The sequence below is a fragment of the Puma concolor genome, chromosome B1, assembly GCF_028749965.1.
Source record: "Puma concolor isolate L17-30 chromosome B1, mPumCon1.1.hap2, whole genome shotgun sequence".
Classification (NCBI taxonomy): domain Eukaryota; kingdom Metazoa; phylum Chordata; class Mammalia; order Carnivora; family Felidae; genus Puma; species Puma concolor.
The window spans coordinates 84,003,830-84,023,765 of NC_141670.1; the positions used below are offsets into that span (position 1 = coordinate 84,003,830).

Here is a 19,936-nt window from a genome sequence, read left to right on the forward strand (position 1 = left end):
TGGCTCTGGTCCTTCTACAAAGAAATGGCTTATTGTTCATTTATATATTAGTAATGAATAAAAGTCTGAATGGGAGATCATGCAATGGTAGTCTCCAACTAATGGAAAGGTTGTAATCCAAAAGTCTGTATATAAGTAGATTCATTTGAACTCCGAATGCATTTGCCCATTGAAACAATGTTGTAAACATAATGGTTCACTTCTCTGACCAACCCACAAAAGCTTCCTTAAGTACAAAGTTCCAACAGACTAATCACTATGCAGAAAAATGCACCACAGGAAAATGTGTCCAGCACCATACTGTGAGAGCCATCCTCTTGATGTTGTCCAGGAGGCAGGTTCCTTCAGGATTAGAGAATTGGGGGGCAGAGTAAGAAATCAGACCAGGATAGAGTTGTCAAGAATGATACTGACAGAAATAATGGTTTACTCCCATGGCTTCCTTTCTTCACTCGTTGACCAAGCAAGCACATTCCCAGTGCCTTCTATACATCAGGCCCTATGCTAGGCAATGGGGGGCATACCAGAGACCAAAACTGACATGGTGTGACATGGGTTTTTTTCTACCTCGGGAGCTTACATTCTAACAGGGAAGACAGATATTGAAGGGTAAGAAATAAGAATAGGGATGAGGGGGAGAGGGGAAAGGTTTGATGAACAGAAAAGGAAAAGAATTTTAAAATATTAGATATCATTTCCCTCTCTTTCTTCCTTTACCTACATTCATTTCATCATTGGGGTGAGAAGAGATGAGGGACAGAAATAACTAAAAAGGAGATACAGGGAGAACTTTTATTTTCATCTCCCCTACTCCCTTTTAACAAATCCCAATGCGTCCTAGTGTAGGGCAGAGATGACTGGCATTGACCAAGGGCTAAGGAGTGAACTAGCAAACACTAGGGCTGTATAGTAACCAAAAAGGTCTGAGAGGAGGGAAATACCATCACTCTGAAACAAAGGAGAAATTGTGCTGTGATCAGGAACAGACAAGATAAGCTGTACCTCAATCAGGAAAAAGCTATCTTGCTCAGGGCTCATCCAAAACAGACTCTGCTCTGGACATATAACCTTATAGACATTAAAATCTACTCCAGGGGCACCTAGGTGGCTCAGTCGGTTGAGCATCGACTTCGGCTCGCGTCATGATCTCACAGGTTCGTGAGTTCGAGCCCCACGTCGGGCTCTGTGCTGTCAGCTTGGAGCCTGGAGCCTGCTTCAGATTCTGTGTGTGTGTGTCTCTCTCTGCCCTTCCCCCGCTCGTACTCTCTCTCTCAAAAATAAATAAAACATTAAAAAAAAATGTTTTTTAAAATCTACTCCAACACTTCTCCAATTTTCCCCATAATTTTCTATAACCCATTCAGGAATACTTTTATTTTCACTCCTCCTATGCCTGTGTACTCTAAAGAGGTTCTCTAGGGAGGGAAGAATTAAATAAACTATAAAAAGTTAAATTTTAATCACTCATCCTTTCTGAAGTTTAATTCGAAGGATGTTTCAAGGTGACATGATGCTCCTCTGATTTGCAAAAGACAAACAAATAGCATAAGAGGTTGGAAGATTTCACAAGTCCGCGTGAGTAGGAAGGAAAGTGGACAATTAGCTTCCATGTGGGCAGACATAAAATAACAAGACTGATGGGGAGTCAATCTAAGTCACTCTTGAGGCACGATGGCCTTTAAATAAATAAATGTGATGTAGGGAATGGGATGTAGGGAAAACTCTAGTCCACCTGGACTGTTCACTATACGGGTGTGGCCCCAACGACTACCAAAGCATTATTTAAAAAGGAATTAAAAATTCAAACACAAAATTTTACATGTCCGTGGAGTATGTGAACCTAAAATACAGGATGATGTTTCCATCACTGCACTTTATGGTAGGTTAACAGAGCGGGGTAAGATTTGGAGAATATTATTCCAAATTATGAAAGGCCACCATACCTTCCTGCTTGGCCAGTTCACCTCAATGGCTATCTTCTACCTCATTCTATTTCGATTTCTGAAGCACCTGACTCTCAACCACACCCTCCTTCTTATAAACTCTTCTAACAAGTCCCTATTCTGATCTCCTCCTACCAAGTGACCGTCACTGTGTCTTTTGCTGCTTCCTCTCTCCTGATCCACCTGACAAACTAGTGTTCTGCAAGGTCTCACCAACTCCTCTCACTCAACAGATTCTTCCAGGAAGATGGCATAGATGTCCAAAGCACCCAGGGACACTTAGGCTCTTATCATTCCTGAATCTGCAGCTCTAGCCCCAGTCCCTCTCCTGAGCCGAGGAGGGTCTCCCAATTCATGATAAATGGTAAGTACTGGATTAAGGGAAACAATGCAGAAGCACCCACAAAAACTTCTGGTTTAAATCAGGGAGGCTGTATGTGCTCTTTCACAAAATTTCTGGGAGGACAAAGCCGGAACAGTAGAAAGAAGAGGGGTTCTGGAACAGACACAAACGAGTTTGAATTTCAGCACTGACATATACCAGCTATGTAATTTGGGGAAGTTACCTTAGAACACCAGTTTCTTTACCTGTAAAAATAAGGGCAATAATGTCTACTTTTCAAGGTTGTTTTATGGATTAGAGATAAAATTAAAAAAAAAAAAAAACCACCACTCAGCACACAACAGCTGTTTAATAAACAGAGTGCTTGCTTTTATGTCTGTGGAAGCTGCTGAGATGAGAATACTGAGAAATTATGGGTTTTGTTATGACATTTTTTCCTCATACCTATTATTAGCAGACATTGTAAGTTCTGTAGGAGGGTAGTTGTCCTTATTTTTTTTTTAAGTTTATTTTACTCACCTTGAGAGAGACAGCGTGCGTGCGCAAGCACAGTGGGGGAGGGGCAAAGAGAGGGAGAGAGAGAGAATCCCAAGTAGACTCCAGACTCCACACTGTCAGCACAGAGCTAGATGTGGGGCTCAACTCACAAACCCTGAGATCATGACCTGAGCCAAAATCAATAGTTGTATGCTTAACTAAGTGAGCCACCCAGGTGCCCCTGTTGTCCTTATTTTGAATCCTTCTACCTCTACCCCCAATATGCCTGGAACTGTAGGCTTATAGGATTCTTTTAGGATGTCCAGCATCTGCACTCCCCTCCCTATCTTCGGAAAATCATTAACCCTAATACTACAAAGGCAGAAAATTCCAGATAATTGGTTTCTTAGCTACCATGCAACAGAGTGCAGGTACACAATCAGGTACACTGGTTCTACCAAATTCATTCCAGATTTTAAATCTCAAGAAATCAGAACTGCACAAAATCTGGGTCTGTGGTTGGGGCAGCAAATGCAGCTTCCAGAGGTAGCAATGGCAGTGTTCAGTATCTAGTTGTCAACGGTGGTGGTAGTAGGAGACGCAGGGCCTATGGTCATGGCCTGTGAGGCAGGGATGATGTGTTCCCCCAGTGGAGGGAGTTCCTGACTGATGTGCTTCTAAGCTAGGTCCTCAGCTTTCCAGAGACACTGTACACTACTTAATGTCTTTAATAAACTCCTTTTCTCATGAAATTAGCCGGGGTTTTTGTTGCTTACAGCTGAGAATCCTGACTGATATAACAGGTCAGGTAACATTTTATTACTTTTGGTCAAAGGCCACTGTAAGATTTATAAAGTAAACAAATGTAGTGAGAGCCTCCCAGTAAGTCAAGGAGTCAGAGTGAGCTGCTGAACAAGATGTTCTTGACCATTTCTGAAATCATTTCTTAAAAGAATAACAGGAGGAAAAAAATCACATGCTGTTTTAATAGCAGTATCTAAAACATGATTTCTTTTTTCCTATCAGACTGAGAGATGCAGAACACTAGCTATCCCCTTAAAAGCATTCAGTTACTTTAGAGTATCTTCGAAGTATTTTAAAGTATCATACTGCTCAAGAAGTCCAATCACGCCCTCTTAAAAACTTGAATTTTTACCCTGCTTAATTATTCCCAAGGAAACCATGATGTCATCCCATTAAGCTGGTTCAGTTAGTGGCATCACCCTGCGTTAGCCTGATAGAAAAATCTTAAAAATATGCATCCTTGGAGGGAAAGACCAGGTAGAAACTGAAAAATGTAATTTCTGAAACTGAAAATGAGCACTCATAGTTCTTCTTCAATTAGAATTATTTCTCCTATAATAATTTAACTTCATTCACCTTGGATAATACATTTAATTCCCCCTAATCACTATAACTAAACTGTACAGAAGTCCGTATTAAATTTTCCTTTTGGCTTATTATCAAGAACTTTTGCCACTGCACTTAAAAAAATATTTTCAGTAAGAAATCACACTGCAGAAATCACATGAAAAACAAAACTCTGGCACATGAAAAAAAATATTACTAACAGTAAGCAGCAGGATTCTGAGAAAAATCAACTTGCAAGAAAACTTTTTTTAGCATGATGGCAAGGGATTGGGAAAAAGGAACTTACAGGAAAACGGGTTTGTGTTGCCAGTTATTCATTCCCTTTTTTTTTTTCCTATTTTTGCAATATCCAAGTAGAATTCCTTGTCCGAACCTAATTTTATTTTCCATTTTATCCTCCAAAGGTCTCACCATCTTGTGATTATAAATTACGATAATTAACCACTGACACAATGATAAGTCCACGGATGTAAGTTTTAAATCTTCAGTTCCAAAATAAAAAATTAGAATAAAAAATGTATTTCTGATTTCAACCAATAAAAGCAAATTTAAAATAGCAAAAATAACATTAAAAAAATCAGAATCAGAAGAATGTGAACTGTTTGAAAATTTTCCCAGCTCTGAGTTCTGTTTTTTTTAAGAAAATGTATGTGCTAGCCAAATTATGGAAAGAGCCCAAATGTCCACTAACTGCTGAATAAAGAAGATGTGGTGTATGTACACACACACACACACACACACACACACACACACACACACACACACACAATGGACTACTACTCAGCAATCAAAAAGAATGAAATCTTGCTATTTGCAACAACATGGATGGAACTAGAGTGTATTACGCTAAGCGAAATAAGTCAGAGAAAGACAAAAAGACAAATATCGTATGATTTCATTCATATGTGGAATTCAAGAAACACAACAGATGAACACAGGGGAAGGGAAGGAAAAATAAGATAAAAACAGAGAGGGATGCAAACCATAAAAGACTCTTAAATACAGAGAACAAACTGAGGGTTGCTGGAGGGATGTTGGGTGGAGGGGATGGGCTAAATGGGTGGTGGGCACTAAGGAGGGCACCTGTTGGGATGAGCACCGGGTGTTATATGTGAGTGATGAATCACTGAATTCTATTCCTGAAACCATTATTACACTATACGTTAACCAACTTGGATTTAAATTTATAAATAATAAAATAAAATAAAAATAAATAAAATAAGTGTATGTGCTAAATGTGGGATGATTCCAACCCTCATTATTTCAGACTAGCACACAGGGTGGTGAATCGACTCACACAAATGCAGATTCTGTCTATAAGGCAGGATTCACATGAAGTTAGATCATTTGCACAAGGCCACAGAGTTTTATGCGACATTCATAAAAGAGCCATTTCCTCTTCTATGCTCAAACATTATTAACCAGAGATACTAAAAACTCAAGCAGGCTGCAACCTGCCTGACCTACAGAAATGAGAATCTCTTTTAGCATACTTCAAACTAAGCATGGAATCACAAGGAAAAAGCAGGCTGCTGTTAAACTGAGGATCTTCTATGTTAGGGTCCCCAGTCTCTTGGCTCAAAGAGAACCCCTGAGATTGAAACAGGTGAGAGAGTAGAGTGACTGGAGCGTGCAGCATGGCAGGGCAGGGTTGTCACCACCACCACCCACTGTAAGTTTAACAAACACCCTGAGGCACTAGGTACAGTGCAAACCTCAAAGCAGCCCTGTATGGAGGGGAGGGGCATTCCAGGAAAGACTTCCACACCCACCAGGAGATCCCAGTTTCCAGCTGGGGACCTGATGAGTGAACATGAGAAGGATGTACTCATTGCTCACGGGGACACAGCCCTACAGAGGGTTTAGAGCACTCGCATGAGATGAATACCTTTCACAAAGTTAAACAAGTAAGGTCAGAGGATGCTTTAAAAAAACCAATAGCCCCATAAACTGGGGATAAGTTAAGCTCCATATGTTGGCTTAACCCAGTAGTGTGCAGCCATAAGAAATGCTCACCACAAAGCATGTAGAAATGTTCTCTCATTATACACGGAGGGAGGAGGGGAACAAAACCCATCTAGTTACCTTCCTCCTTCACTGTTTTCATACTGAGCAAAGCCAGATGAAAATGGTTCTACCAGTTCAATTTGGTGGTTTCTGCCTATGTATACAAGTAATTAATGGACACAGTTAATACCTACTTTCAGAATCAGACATTTTCAGTATCAGAAATGCACGTGGGATGTCATCTGTAAAATGGAGTGGTCCTCTGGCCAGGCATTACTACAGTTTCGTGTTTATTTACTGTTACCCACAAGAAAACGGAAATGGCCTGAAAGAAGGCAGACCCCAGAGCACCTGACAGCTGGGGCCCTCTGCTACATCACTCCTCAAGTACTGTTTAACTTCTAATGCCATTTAAAATGTTATCACCCATTTACTTAGCCCTGCAGTTTATAACAAACCTACCAAACAGGACAAACCAGTCTGGATTATATAATATGTAAATATGCCAGGGAGCTAGGGAGCACCTAACAGGAGGGTAAGACAGAGCAATGGTTAAATGAGCTAAACCTCACTATACCTGAAGGTAGCCTCTTCATTCACATTTCATTCCCAGCACTTTGTAACTAAAATGTGGAGAATGCAAAAACCAATGAAGAAATTATTATATGTATCCCCACAAATACCACCTAATGAGTCACTAAAATTAATTAAAAGGGACACAAAAGTCAGTATCTACATTTCATTCAGTTTTTAAAATCTTATATACCTACTGAATGACTCATATTTGGACCTAAAAATATTAACACATTCTAAAGAAACCATCAATGATTAGTATCTTTTTCACACACGCACGCACACAAGCACACGCACCCTATCAGCTTAAATGTGGGCCTAGTGCCAGAACTCAAGTTTCACTAGCATTGTTACAGGACTTGAATAAATTGTTTCATGCATGTACTTGTTTGAGAAACAGATTTTATATCTACCACCCTCAGAGATGTTAAACATGTACAAAACATGGAACTGGTAATATTCCATAACTATTCCCATAACACAATAAACTAACATAAGAGAGAAACTCCACGAACACAATATTTAACATTTTATGATAAAAAAGATAAATACTGAAGTGATGATCAAAGGTACTCATTAATATCACATTGCTTCATGATTACATTCACCCATAAATTTCTTCTTTTAAAAGGGCTGTTATGAATCAACCAGAAAAAAAACAAAACAAAACTATGAAGACTCAGTTATATTTATATACTAGGTTAAGAGTAGATAGTGATTTTGTAAATATATAAATCACACACACTATTCACAAAATTACAAGTAAATCAATGAAGTTCAACAAAAACTAGCTGAAATGTGGTAACTTCAGCCTAGAAATTTAAAAGTATATATATTTATATACACATACATGATTGGCATATAAAATATAAATACATACGCTCATTATAATACTTCTTAAAAATTTAGGACTTGACAATGTACCAGAGTTCTTCCCCAGGTTCTCATTTTTTAAAGTTTGTTTTTTTTTTTAATAGCTATAATCAAATTTTTCTTTCCTGTTTTCAATATACTGTATTTGTGTGATTTTAAAAAGTCAGTCTTAAGAACCATCTTTGATGAGACAAAGAAAAAAAAAAAAAAGCTCCAAGTAGGAAAAAAACCCTCTTTTGGCAAGCCTATTAAAGATAGATTTAACATATTATTTTAAAATCTTTCATAGGAGCAGTGAGAGTTAGTGTTACCAGGCTACATCGTTCCATTCAAAAAAATAAGAGACACAGGGTTGCAAACTGGCCTAAACTATGGAAATTACCACACAGTGGTAAGCACCCATGGTTTCAACAGATTGTAGATTCAAATGCCCCCTCATTACATTGTCATTCCACCCTTTACTGCAATAAGTGAACAGGAAAAAACAATCAAGGTGAATGGTTTTTGAAAAAGCTCCCTGGTACTCTGATACTCCCCTGACCTGCCCCCAAAATAAGAACTATAGAACTAAGCATATGTGCTGCCTCATTTTCTTACCTTTATAATCTGCTACATCACAATATCTGAGAACCCCTGGTTTTAGCTGACTACTCCCTTAACTAGTTTTAGAGCCCCAAGTTGTGGTTTCAGCCAGAAGGTGTCAACATAAAGCCAAAAAAATATTTCTGGACACAGTTGTAGGCCACAAAGCCAGAACCTTTTAAAGACCATTTCTGTACTCTATAGAGCCAAGCCAGGCTGGCATCTTAATCATCCAAGCATCCACGGGGTAGGAGTTGACTCTACATGTGCCCTAGCTTATCCTGTCTGTCCTGTTCCAACCATCTGTGTTCACATGATAAGCCTGCAGAAGAGGTTCTCCAGCTCAGCTCACAGAAAGAGCTTTAGGACTAATTTTGCAAAGAACAAAAACAGGCTGAGTAGGAACTCAATCTAATCCAAGAGAGATTACCAAAGGTATTTCTGAGACAAATCCTAAAGTACATATTCTAAAAACAATACACAAAGGTGGTGGGAAGAGAAGATCTCAAATTTCTGCAGTATTAAAAAAAAAAGAAAAAAAAAAAAGGGCGCCTGAGTGGTTCAGTAGGTTAAGTGTCTGACTTCAGCTCAGGTCATGATCTCTCAGTTTGTGAATTCGAGCCCCGCATCAGGTTCTCTGCTGTCAGCACAGAGCCTACTTCAGATCCTCTGTCTCCCTCCCTCTGCCCCTCCTCCATGCAAGCGCTCTATCAAAAATAAACAAACATTTGGGGGTGGAGGGGAGCTGTTCTGTGGGAAGGGGAAGGGAAATATCCTTAATAGTAACTTCTAAAATGTTTCCCTTCCAAGAAGAAAAAGTAAACATTTTACAGGCTCGTATCTCTATAGGCCTCTCAGAAATTCCCATTGCTCATTTGGCAGGCATCCAAATAGCCCAGCTTGGCTGGCAAATGTTCAAATACAGTTATTCAAAATATGTTAATGAGGCTAACGTGGTGCTTCCACCATGCAACCCCACCTCTCCTTTCTTTGTGTGAAGTGAACCTGTACAGGTTAAAACAGGCGTGCCAAACACTTGCTATGTGAAATTACTGACTGCTGGCTAACCCACTGCCAATTTAAAATAAGCATTTAGGGAGAGTGGCTTGTTCAAGTGTATGCTGTCTTTAAAAATGGATATCGTGAGGTTCAAGTCACTTCCACTCCCATATACCTCTGTGGGTATAAAAATATAAACGTTAACGATTTATATTCTTTAAGTACCACATTCCAAGTACCTTGAAGATTACAAAGTACTTCACAAGTATTCTTTTAAAATAATTTCCCAGTGAAATATTTTTCTATAAAGAAATATTTTTCTATAAAGAAATGCAAGTAGTGGTTACACATTGTATGGATAACAGTAACTGAAATGAAAAGCAGAACTCAGTTATTTTATCAGTTAATACACCTATCCAACAATATCCCTTTAGCCCGAAATCAAGTATTTCTTTTGTGTACATAAAGAAATAACAGAGCAACTAGTCAGTCATCTTTGGTTTGTATAAATCCTAAAAATCCCCAAATCGCACCCCCCCAAAATCTGACTACCTTAAAATTTTCACTCTTCTTTCCTCCTGCCTCCCAAAAAAGCATTTAACTTGTTTCTTCATCCACACAGACATTCCACACATACTCTGAATTTTAAAACTTAGGCCACAGAGACTCATTTTCAGTAGAACAGAAAGTGCTGGTTCCTAACAAACAATCTCAATCTCAATATTGCCCAGTCCCTAATTAGTCCTCCAGTCACCAGACCTTACGCAGGAAATCAGGCTCTAGTATCTTAAGTTTAAAAATTAAAGGGAGGTTGGAAGGAAGGTATAAATGGGATTACATACTTCCCCAGGGTGACTCATTCTCATACGCTCAGGATTAAATTCAACACTGACTCTGGATCAGGAAAGAATTTTTCCTCAGGGGCAGAAAGGGGCATGGGATTTCCAAATGTACACTCAAGTAGGATCTTCTGTGTGGCTCAGGTGAGCAAATCCCACATAATTAACTTCCTACTACAGTGAAGGAGTAAACATAGGTGAGGTGTACAACCTCCCCAGATGGTGCTGGTATGAAGCCCCTTCTGATGTTTCTGATGCTACACAGATTAGACAGAGGCAAGAGACACTGGGGTGGCACAACAGTGGGAATATACTCACCGTTACTGAACTGTGCACTTAAAAATGGGTACGACAGTACCTTTTATGGTATGTATTTTTTACAATTAAAAATAAAAATTAAAAAGAGAGATTGCGGTGAACTTACCATATTGCCATTGCTCTCAGGGACAACTAAAATGCTCTCACAATGTCTAAGTGTTTGAATGTGAGAAATTACACCAACCTACTACAGACAGAGGGGGATATGGCAGGCTGGGAATGGCACCGGGTCAGAAGCCTGTGCTCATGCCTCTGTCTGCCGAAACCAGCTGGCCTTGGACTCAGGGTATTTCCTAGGTTCAACTGGCTAGGGCCTCATTTTTTCCCATTAGGAATAGGAAGAGTAATAAAAGTGTTTTTCCTTTCATCACATTAAGAAAACCTGGCCATTATCTTTCTTGAGTCATTTTCTTCTCCCTAAGGTTTTCAATAAAAATCTCAAAGCTATGAAAATGTATTCTGCTTTGGAAATATATCGTTTAGAAACACAACAGATTCTATTTGAAAACATACATGAATGAATAGAACCTTATTTGAAAGAGTAAAAATATTTCAATATTCATGCTCCAATTTACCTTAGTAAAAACATGGGTTTCTCAACAAGTACTATTTCTCTAAGGAATAAAAACTAATTTCCTCAAAAATTTAGTATGTACGAAACTTACCATAAAAGAGTATCATGAATTGCTTAAGAATCACTGAAATTAGTAGGGAGATATTAAACATTTAAATATGTGTGAGCATTAAAAACTATACCTTAAAACATAAATAACCAAAGTATCAACATACTATAAATTTTAAGTCCATCTATGTAGATTTCCTTTAATAATAAATCATATGTAATTATTAAAGAAACACTTCCCTCTAGTAACTTATGCAAAGGGCAACAAACCTGCTTACCTAAGATTTTCTAATATATTTTCCAAGTTAAACCCAAACCCGAAAATTTTAATTTAAAATACCCCACTGAAACTTTATAAGCTATATATTTTTTTTATGCTGCACTTGTATGACTACTTAATGTTACAGTTCTCCCTAAGAGCATTCAACCTTGCTCCCTAAGAGCATAGATCCTTCAAAATCTGAAGCATCTATCACTATGGTAAAGAACATATGGATTGGAATAAATTATAGGAAAAAATCTGAAAAAATAACTAGAAATATTAAGAGACTCATAACAAAAGAGGTTTACCAAGTATAAGGCTTAAAAAGTACAAGAAAGCAAGGAAATAAGGTCACCTGGAATGAAGAGAGCAAGTCGTGAGTCCTGCTTTCAATTCTTTGCAGAGTAGAGGTCCCAGGAGTCTAGCCTTTCTTGGTTGCCAAGCGTAAGTGGCAGAAGCTGGCTCTAGGTCCCCACCATATCCAGCAACAGCCCTTCTACTCACACTTCAGGAGCCAACTGATCTACTAACCAAACTTACTTGGACTCACAGTGCAACGAGAGGGTGTGGTGGACACTTCATATAATAACAGTAATGATACTCGACACTTACAAAGCAGATGTGGAGGAGATTCTAGAAGATCTTGTAAGCAGATGCACAGAGTACATAAGAGGCTGAAGTATTCCTGAGCAAGTAAGTGGAGAAGGAAGACCGCATGAAGGATGGTAAAAGGGAGGGAGGAAAGATCAGCAAGCCAGTCAATATGATACCATAGTGGTGAAAAGCTTTACAACAGCCTGGGTTCCTAGCATGGAAAAATGCATACTGACACAGAGATGGTTGGAGCAGGGTAAAGAATAACTTAACAAAGGAGCACCTGGGTGGCTCAGTCGGTTGAGTGTCCAACCTCGGCTCAGGTCACGATCTCACTGTCCGTGAGTTCGAGCCCCACGTCGGGCTCTGTGCTGACAGCTCAGAGCAGAGCCTGGAGCCTGTTTCAGATTCTGTGTCTCCCTCTCTCTCTCTCTCTCTCTCTCTGCCCCTCCCCCATTCATGCTCTGTCTCTGTCTCTCTCTCTCTGTCAAAAATTAATAAACATTAAAAAAAAAAAGAATGATATAACAAAATCTGATAGCCATCATTTTGTAGGTAACTCTCCAAAATCCTTTTACTATGGGTGGGGGGTAGGGCGGGTGTCACAAGCTTTCTGTAAGGTAACTGAATGGAATCAGAAAGTTGCCCTAAGGAACTCCTATGCCAAAAAAACAGAGACAGCTTTCTCGAAATGGATTAAGTTCAGTAGGCAGCTGGAAATAAAGTAAGGGTTTTACTTTATTCCTCTAAGATTAAATAACCACTCCCACCTAGTCCACTTCTTGACCAGTTTTCTAAATAGAGTCTGTCTTGTCTGTTTGTCTTGTCTTCTCTTTCTCTAAAATGGACTTTAAAATCAAAGTTTAGATTTAAAGAGCTAGATTAGAATGTTTAGATTAAACATTCATATACACACACAGAGACACACACACACACACTGAAAAACAAGAGAACCTCTAGTCGCGTATAACTGCTTTGGTGCTCTTTTATAAATCGACCACATCTCAACTAACCAAAATTAGGGTGAACAAGACATGAATAATAAAGACAATGGGAAAGAGTGTTTGAAATTAGAACTATTCTAGGAAATCTGGACCATACTTTAATAATATGCTTTCAGATCCAAGAACCAGAATAACCAGAACTTCTGGTGAAGAGCTAATCCTTCTTCACCTTCCCTCCTTTGTCTTCAAGTCATTCATAAACACTTGATTCGGGAATGCACATTCTTTTTTAAATCAATAGTTACATAATACCTTCCTTGATTTAATAATGTCTTTTGAGAGTCTCAGGTATTCTCACATGCTAACCTTTTTAAAATTTCCCTTTCACTTTTGTCTTCCACTAAATATGTCCTCTTTAGGGGACAGTTTGATCTAAGTCACTGCTAGAAAACAGTACGCACACAGAATCGCAGCATACTTCCTTTACCTTACAGTAGAGAGGCTAAAGTTACTTTCTGAGTTTTGGTTCTTGCCTTCCTATCCCACTCTTTATACGTATTTACTTCTATTGGATTTTCTTTCTTCTCCCTTTTTCCCTCCATGCCCAACTCAGGATTTCTCGAAGGATAATTTAAGGGACCACCTCCATCAGAATCAGCAGGGCCTTGAGTTAAAAAGTGTTCTGGACTTCTACCTAAATTTACTAAATATCAGAAGGTGGGTAGGGCTCAAGATTCCTCACGTTAAAAGTTAGCCAGGTGATTGTTAAACACACTACAAAAGCTTGAAGATCACGGTCCCAAACCCTTGATTCTTCCCAAAACACAGGGACTCGACTAAACTATAAACTAGTACCATCAGAGCATCTGAGAAGAGAGAGCATGGTGGCAATTCTCCCTTCACCTTCCTTTTAAAAAGCAGATGGAAGAGGCAAGAAAGCACAGAGAGTAGAATATAAGCTGAATGTGAGACATCAGCACAAATGCAGACTCGTCAGCCCAGCTCTGTGGCTACTGCCAATTACAGTAGCCAGACCTGCAAGAGGACTGATTACATGTAATTTATAAAAAGTAAACAAGCTGGGCGGCTTACGAACAATGAATGAGGATATTCAAGCCAAGAGGTAATAAAAATCATGAATAAATGACTCAACATCCCCCTCCCCACCCAGACAACAATTGGTTGCATTCTGGCTAGGATTAGCAAGGACAAAAAAGAGTATTTGGGTAATGATTTAAATGACAACAGACCATTTGACAGAAATTCTATCAAATAAACCCTGGTGAAAGGTTACTGGGTAGCAGCTTCTGGTGTGTTCACAAGCTCAGCCATCTCAGTGACTGTTCTCCTCAGCCTTACTGAGGTTAAAAAAAAAAAAAAGTTTGGCTCCAGTGCTACAACACAATCCTACACCTAAAATACAGTTGACTCTTGAACAACCCGGGGGTTGTTAGAGAAAATCTTGCATATAACTTCTGACTCCTCCAAAACTTTACTGAGAGCCTCCTGTTGACCAAAAGCCTTACCGATAAAACCATCGATTGACACATACTTGGTATGTTATATGTATTATATACTGCATCCTTACAATAGTACCTTTTCCTTCTTCTTTTTTTTTTGGTATTCTAGGCCACGTGGTTTGTGTGTTTTTCAAATTGTTGCACATCTCCAAAAATCTTCCAATATAGTCACTGAAAAAATTCCATGTCTAAGTGGACCCACTTGGTTCAAAGGCATGCTGTTCAGGGGTCAACTGTATAGCTTTTAATGGACATAAGAAAATAAACTAAATAAAACACATGTAGAAACTAGGTTTTATGAAGAATTCGTCTACATAGGGTTTCTCAACTTCAGCACTACTGATATTTTGGGCTAGATAATTCTTTATTATTGGGGTTGTCCTGTGCAATGCAGAATGTTTAATAGCATCCCTGCCTCTACTCACTAGTGGCCAGTAGTACCCCCAGTTGTGACAACTAAAAATGTCTCCAGACATTCTCAAATGTCCCCTCTTGAGGCAAAATAGCCTCCCCACTCCCACTAAAAACCACTGTTCCATGCAGAAACAGCATGAAGAAAAGTTCATATTAGTAAAATAGCTCATATAACATATTTTTGACATCATAAGAAACCTTACAATTTCTGCTTTTAAATATAAATATAAATATAAAATATACGCCTTGTGAGTATATCACCCTATTTTTCCATAAATTTTTCTATTACCAGGGGCTAAAACACAAAATCTTAATATTGTTTTAATAAGCTATCCAAGCCATTATGAAAAGGGACACACAATAAAATAACTGAGTAGGCCCAAGGTATTTATGCCCATGTAACAGAGCCAACATACCCATCAGGCACAGGAGGCACAGAGCTAGGGCCCATGAAACTTTTTAGAAGCCCAGAAAAAGTGTTTTTATATTAATTTCTTTTAAAATAAGAATAAAGGGGCGCCTGGGTGGCGCAGTCGGTTGGGCGTCCGACTTCGGCCAGGTCGCGATCTCGCGGTCCGGGAGTTCGAGCCCCGCGTCGGGCTCTGGGCTGATGGCTCAGAGCCTGGAGCCTGTTTCCGATTCTGTGTCTCCCTCTCTCTCTGCCCCTCCCCCGTTCATGCTCTGTCTCTCTCTGTCCCAAAAATAAATAAATGTTGAAAAAAAAATTAAAAAAAAAAAAAAAATAAGAATAAAAAATGAATATAATAACAATACCAGCTTGGAACATCCATCTTTATAGTGACACAGATACAAAGTACAATTTTTATTCCTTTTTTTTTTTTTTTTTTTTTGTAGAGGAACTGGGGCCCATGAAGGCAAAATTACCTGGGGTTCATAAAAGTCACCATATGGTCCCACCATCTGAAGGGCAGTAAACAATTAAAACAAGCATGTATGATCAGGTGTCACAAGCACCGTGCCATGGAAACAGCAGAGCATCAAAGGAGGATAAAGCAGATACTCACAGCCCACCAGCTCTATGTGTGAGAGGAACGGTGGTGGTAGAAGTTCAGAGGAGGCTTCGGGGGCAGAGAACAAGCAGAACTTAGCCTGGTGTGAAAGCAGACAGGCGAGGACCAAGAACTTCCGGAGAAGAGCATGAGCAAAGGCCACACAGACAGGTCCCACGGCCTGGGACGCGGAAGTTCGGTACAGCTGAAGCAAAGGGCAAGAGTGAGAAGGCAGCAACAAATACTACAGGGGCACACGCAGGCCCCTCATCACAACGGGCCTTGCAAGCTGAGAGAAAAGGTTTGGGCACTTCTAAGGGCAAAGGGACACAGCAGAGCAGCTTCAAACTGGGGAACAGCTTTCTCAGACTGGTGTTTCAGAAGGCTATTCTGGCTGCCTCAATGAAGCCAGTTTGGAGGAGAAGTGAAAGAATGGAAAGGTAGAGGCCACTGGTTTCTGCAGCAATTGAGAAGGCAAAAGGCACCTTAGGTAGCAGAGGTCAATTAACTCAAGAGATATTTGAGAGGTGGAGGCACCTAAGTGGCTCAGTAGGTTGGGCATCTAACTCTTGATCTTGGCTCAGGTCATGATTTTATGGATCGTGGGATCAAGTCCCATGTTGGTCTCTGTGCTGACAGCACAGAACCTGTTGGCATTCTCTCTCTCTCCCTCCTTCTCTGCCCCTTCCCCACTCACACGCCTGTCTCTCTCTCTGTCTCTCTCTCTCTCTCTCTCTCAAAATAAACAAACATTAAAAAAAGAGAGATCTGGGAGGTAAAACTGATAGGATTTGTCACTGGGTGTGGAAAATGAGGGAAGGACAACACAGAACACCTCTGGCTTAAGCCAATACACAAGGGTTGGTGGAGTGACTGACTGAGGGAACAACAAGAGGACCAGGTTTAATGACAGGATGATAAGACCTGGCATGGACATGCTGAGTCTCAGTTGCTGTGGGAGATCTAAGCAGTCCTCGACCTAAGCAGTTAGATCCACAGATGCGGAGTGAGAAACGGATTGAGATAATGCCTACAAAGCATCCACACGTATAATTCAGGGCCATTTAAGATCCAGAGATGGGCTTTAAAGGTTAGAAAATGTTCAAGGCTATGATAATGTTTGTGTGTAAGTTTGTAAGAATTCTGCAGAAACTGAGAGCTGAGAGCTTTTATCAAATTTTCATAGGGGTTCACAAACACACATTGGATGACAAACCACTAACAGCATGTGAGGGGAGAATGGGCCATCCAGGGCTAGCACTAGAATACTGAAGAACACGCACATATAAGGAAACCCAAGCCTGGTATCAGGATGGCATGGGAAAGAACAGATTTTGGAAAGAGGGACTGGTCATCTCTTCAACAATGTAGTCAGAAGGTCCATGAAAAGCAAGAGCTAAAAAGTTCAAATCTAGTTCTGCTAGATTTGGCAACCAGGAGTCACTGGGGATCTCAGCGGGAACTGTTTAGGTAAGAGTAGTGGAAAAGGACCCAGGCTCTATTCCATTACGAAATGAGTGGCAGGTGAGGAAGAAGGGGCAGTCAACCGTACAAAACCTACTCAAGAGTCTGGCTAGAAAAGGAGCAATAAAAAGAGTCTCACTCCAGCTCCATCTTCGAAAATGGAATCCGCCATTTAAGGTCGTGGTAAGAGATTTCTTACCACCTTCATTAAGCCTTCAAGTGCCCCTGAGTTTACCTCCTTCTGCTAGATTCTTCTGGAGTCTTGCCTCAAACATCACTGATCATAATATAATTAGCAATACTGAGTGCATCCTATGTAGCATATAAACTCCCAAAAAATGAAGACAGTGCCTTCTTGGTCCACCTCTGAATTCTTCACAGTACCTTGCTCATAGTGGGTATTCCCTCGGTGACTGAAGGATGTGACCCAAGAGGTGAGAGATCTGGCTCTGCCTTAACAGGTAGTAAACATGTATGACCTGGGACAAATCAATTAGTCTCCCAAAGGCTAATTTTTCACTCCCTGTAAAATGAAGAGGTTGGGTTCTTGACTAGGGAAGAAGGAGATTTATGAAATATAGCTATTGCTCTGGTAATCATAGAAATCCAAATCTTTTGTATTAAAAGCCAAAGGACATCCAAACAATACATGAAAGAGAAATGGGTTAGAAAGGTTGAGAAACAACAAACTAGATGATTTATAAATTTAGGTTTAAAATTCTGTAATTATTTGGTCATGCTGCTCAAGAGATTATGCAAAGGATCACATTGTACATTTAGACACAGAACAAATGCCATCTTTGTCCTCCTGAAATTAATATCCTATCACAAACACTAAAAAATGATAAATGAAGGCATAATTTTCTTTGTAAGCAGATCATGTGTACACACCTTCGACTGTGTATACTGTGGGTCATTATGAAAAGCATCTAGAAAAATATATTAACTATATTAGGCTTTCTTTTCGTGTTTCGACTATTTACTTAAGTGAAGAAAAAGAAAAAAAGGAATACCGTTCAACAGCACCAGTTTAATTTTGCAGCCTGTTTTTTGGAGATAAATGACCTATATACCAAATGAAGATTACTCAGAAGGCTTTGGTTTTATGTAACAGCATCACTAGGATCAAATTACCTTCCCAAATAGTTTGCATTCTTACCAGTTCAGTATTTCCTTTTACCTTTTCTCAACACTTCAAATATTTAAACCTGAAACTGTCAGGGAGAACTTGTAAAATTTAATACTCCTACACAACTTCAGGGTCAATTATAACTTTGCCAGAGGGAAGGGGGTTCAAATAATACCTCCTTAACTGAATGAGGTTATCGTTCCTCTTCATGTTCTACCTAACACCATTGGAATTCAAAACACTGGAGGGAGCATTTTACCGAGTGTTTCTCTTTCAAGAGTGCAAGATTAAAACTCCTCTCCCGCTAATCAAATGGTCATCCCTCCACCAGAAGCACTTTCATCCTGGCTGCTCTGACTCTGGCCAAGGCACTAAAGGGAATGTGTGATGGACTGGAGTTGAGAAAGCACACCAGGTACTTAATTCTTTCATCAGGTAGTCATCTCAGGGAGGAGATCTGCTACTCGGAAAGTGGCCTGACCACATTTCCCAATACAGTAGTAACTAAAAACTGCATTTCAGGAGAGAAAAACAATCTGCATGCTGGGTTGAACATTATTATTCCCAGTCTCGATTACCAGGGTACAGGGACAGAAATAACTTCCCACTTTTAAAGAAAAGATAAAAGAATGTGTGTGTAAAGATTCTAACACAAACATTCTCTGATACTGGTGGCGGGGCTTATATTAGAGAGAAAGAAGTGAAAACAAAGAGGAAAAGAGCAAGAGGTTAGATAGAGAACCGCAGGACAAAGAGTGCCTTTACCTTTCTCCCACTTAAAAAAAGTTAGCAAATAAAATATTAGGGCAACTGGCTAATTGATGTATTAAAAACAAAAATAAAGGGGCACGCCTAGCTGGCTCAGTTGGTGGAGCATGCGACTCCTGATCTCGGGGTTATGAGTTTGAGCCTCACAACGGGTTTGGAGATTACTAAAAAAATAAATAAAAATAAACTAAAAACAAAACAAAAATAAAAACAACAACAGAATTCTCAACCTTCTACTGTCCTACGTCTTCATTTCACAAAAGCAAACCCTCTTGATCAATATTATATTTACCTGCTTATTTCATGTATAATAGTTAAATATCTCTGGACAATACCAACAAATATTGAACTCAACCAAGCAACAGGAAAGTAATGTACAAAGCCTTGGCGCTAAAGGACAATTTTTCCCCTCTTCAGACCACAGGATGGATGCCTTCCTCTCACTTTTCTCTTGAAATGTAAAGTGGAATTTTGAGGTTTTCTTTTTCCATGAGTGCCATTCTTAAAGAACATATAAAACTATGTTCAAAAAAATTTCAACTACATGAGTCAAAGAAAAATTAAAAAGGGAAAAGAAAAACAATGAACAGGATAGTTAAAGCACAGGTTAGTGTTTTTCTTCCTTTAAAAAAAAAAATGACCTAAGATTTTTACATTGAAAAGAAATGTTTGGACTCATGTTTGGACTCTCTTGTATATTGTTTTTAATTCATGGAACAATGTACCCATTTGTTTTTTTTCCTTTTAGTATATATATTTTTTTTCTTTTTGAATACACAGGAATTTTTTTAGGCCAAGTATGATTTCAAAGTAAAAAGCTGAGAAAGAAAAAGAAACACCACCATAAGAAAAACTCGTGGTGAACTTGGCATTCTTTCCAGGAT

General features: G+C 39.3%; 1 protein-coding gene across 6 annotated transcripts in view; it reads right to left on the reverse strand.

Moving 5' to 3' along the window:
* The window catches only part of GAB1 (GRB2 associated binding protein 1), a 121,944-nt gene that overhangs the window by 94,001 nt on the left and 8,007 nt on the right, over window positions 1–19,936 (reverse strand). The gene's annotated exons all lie outside the window — the stretch shown is intronic.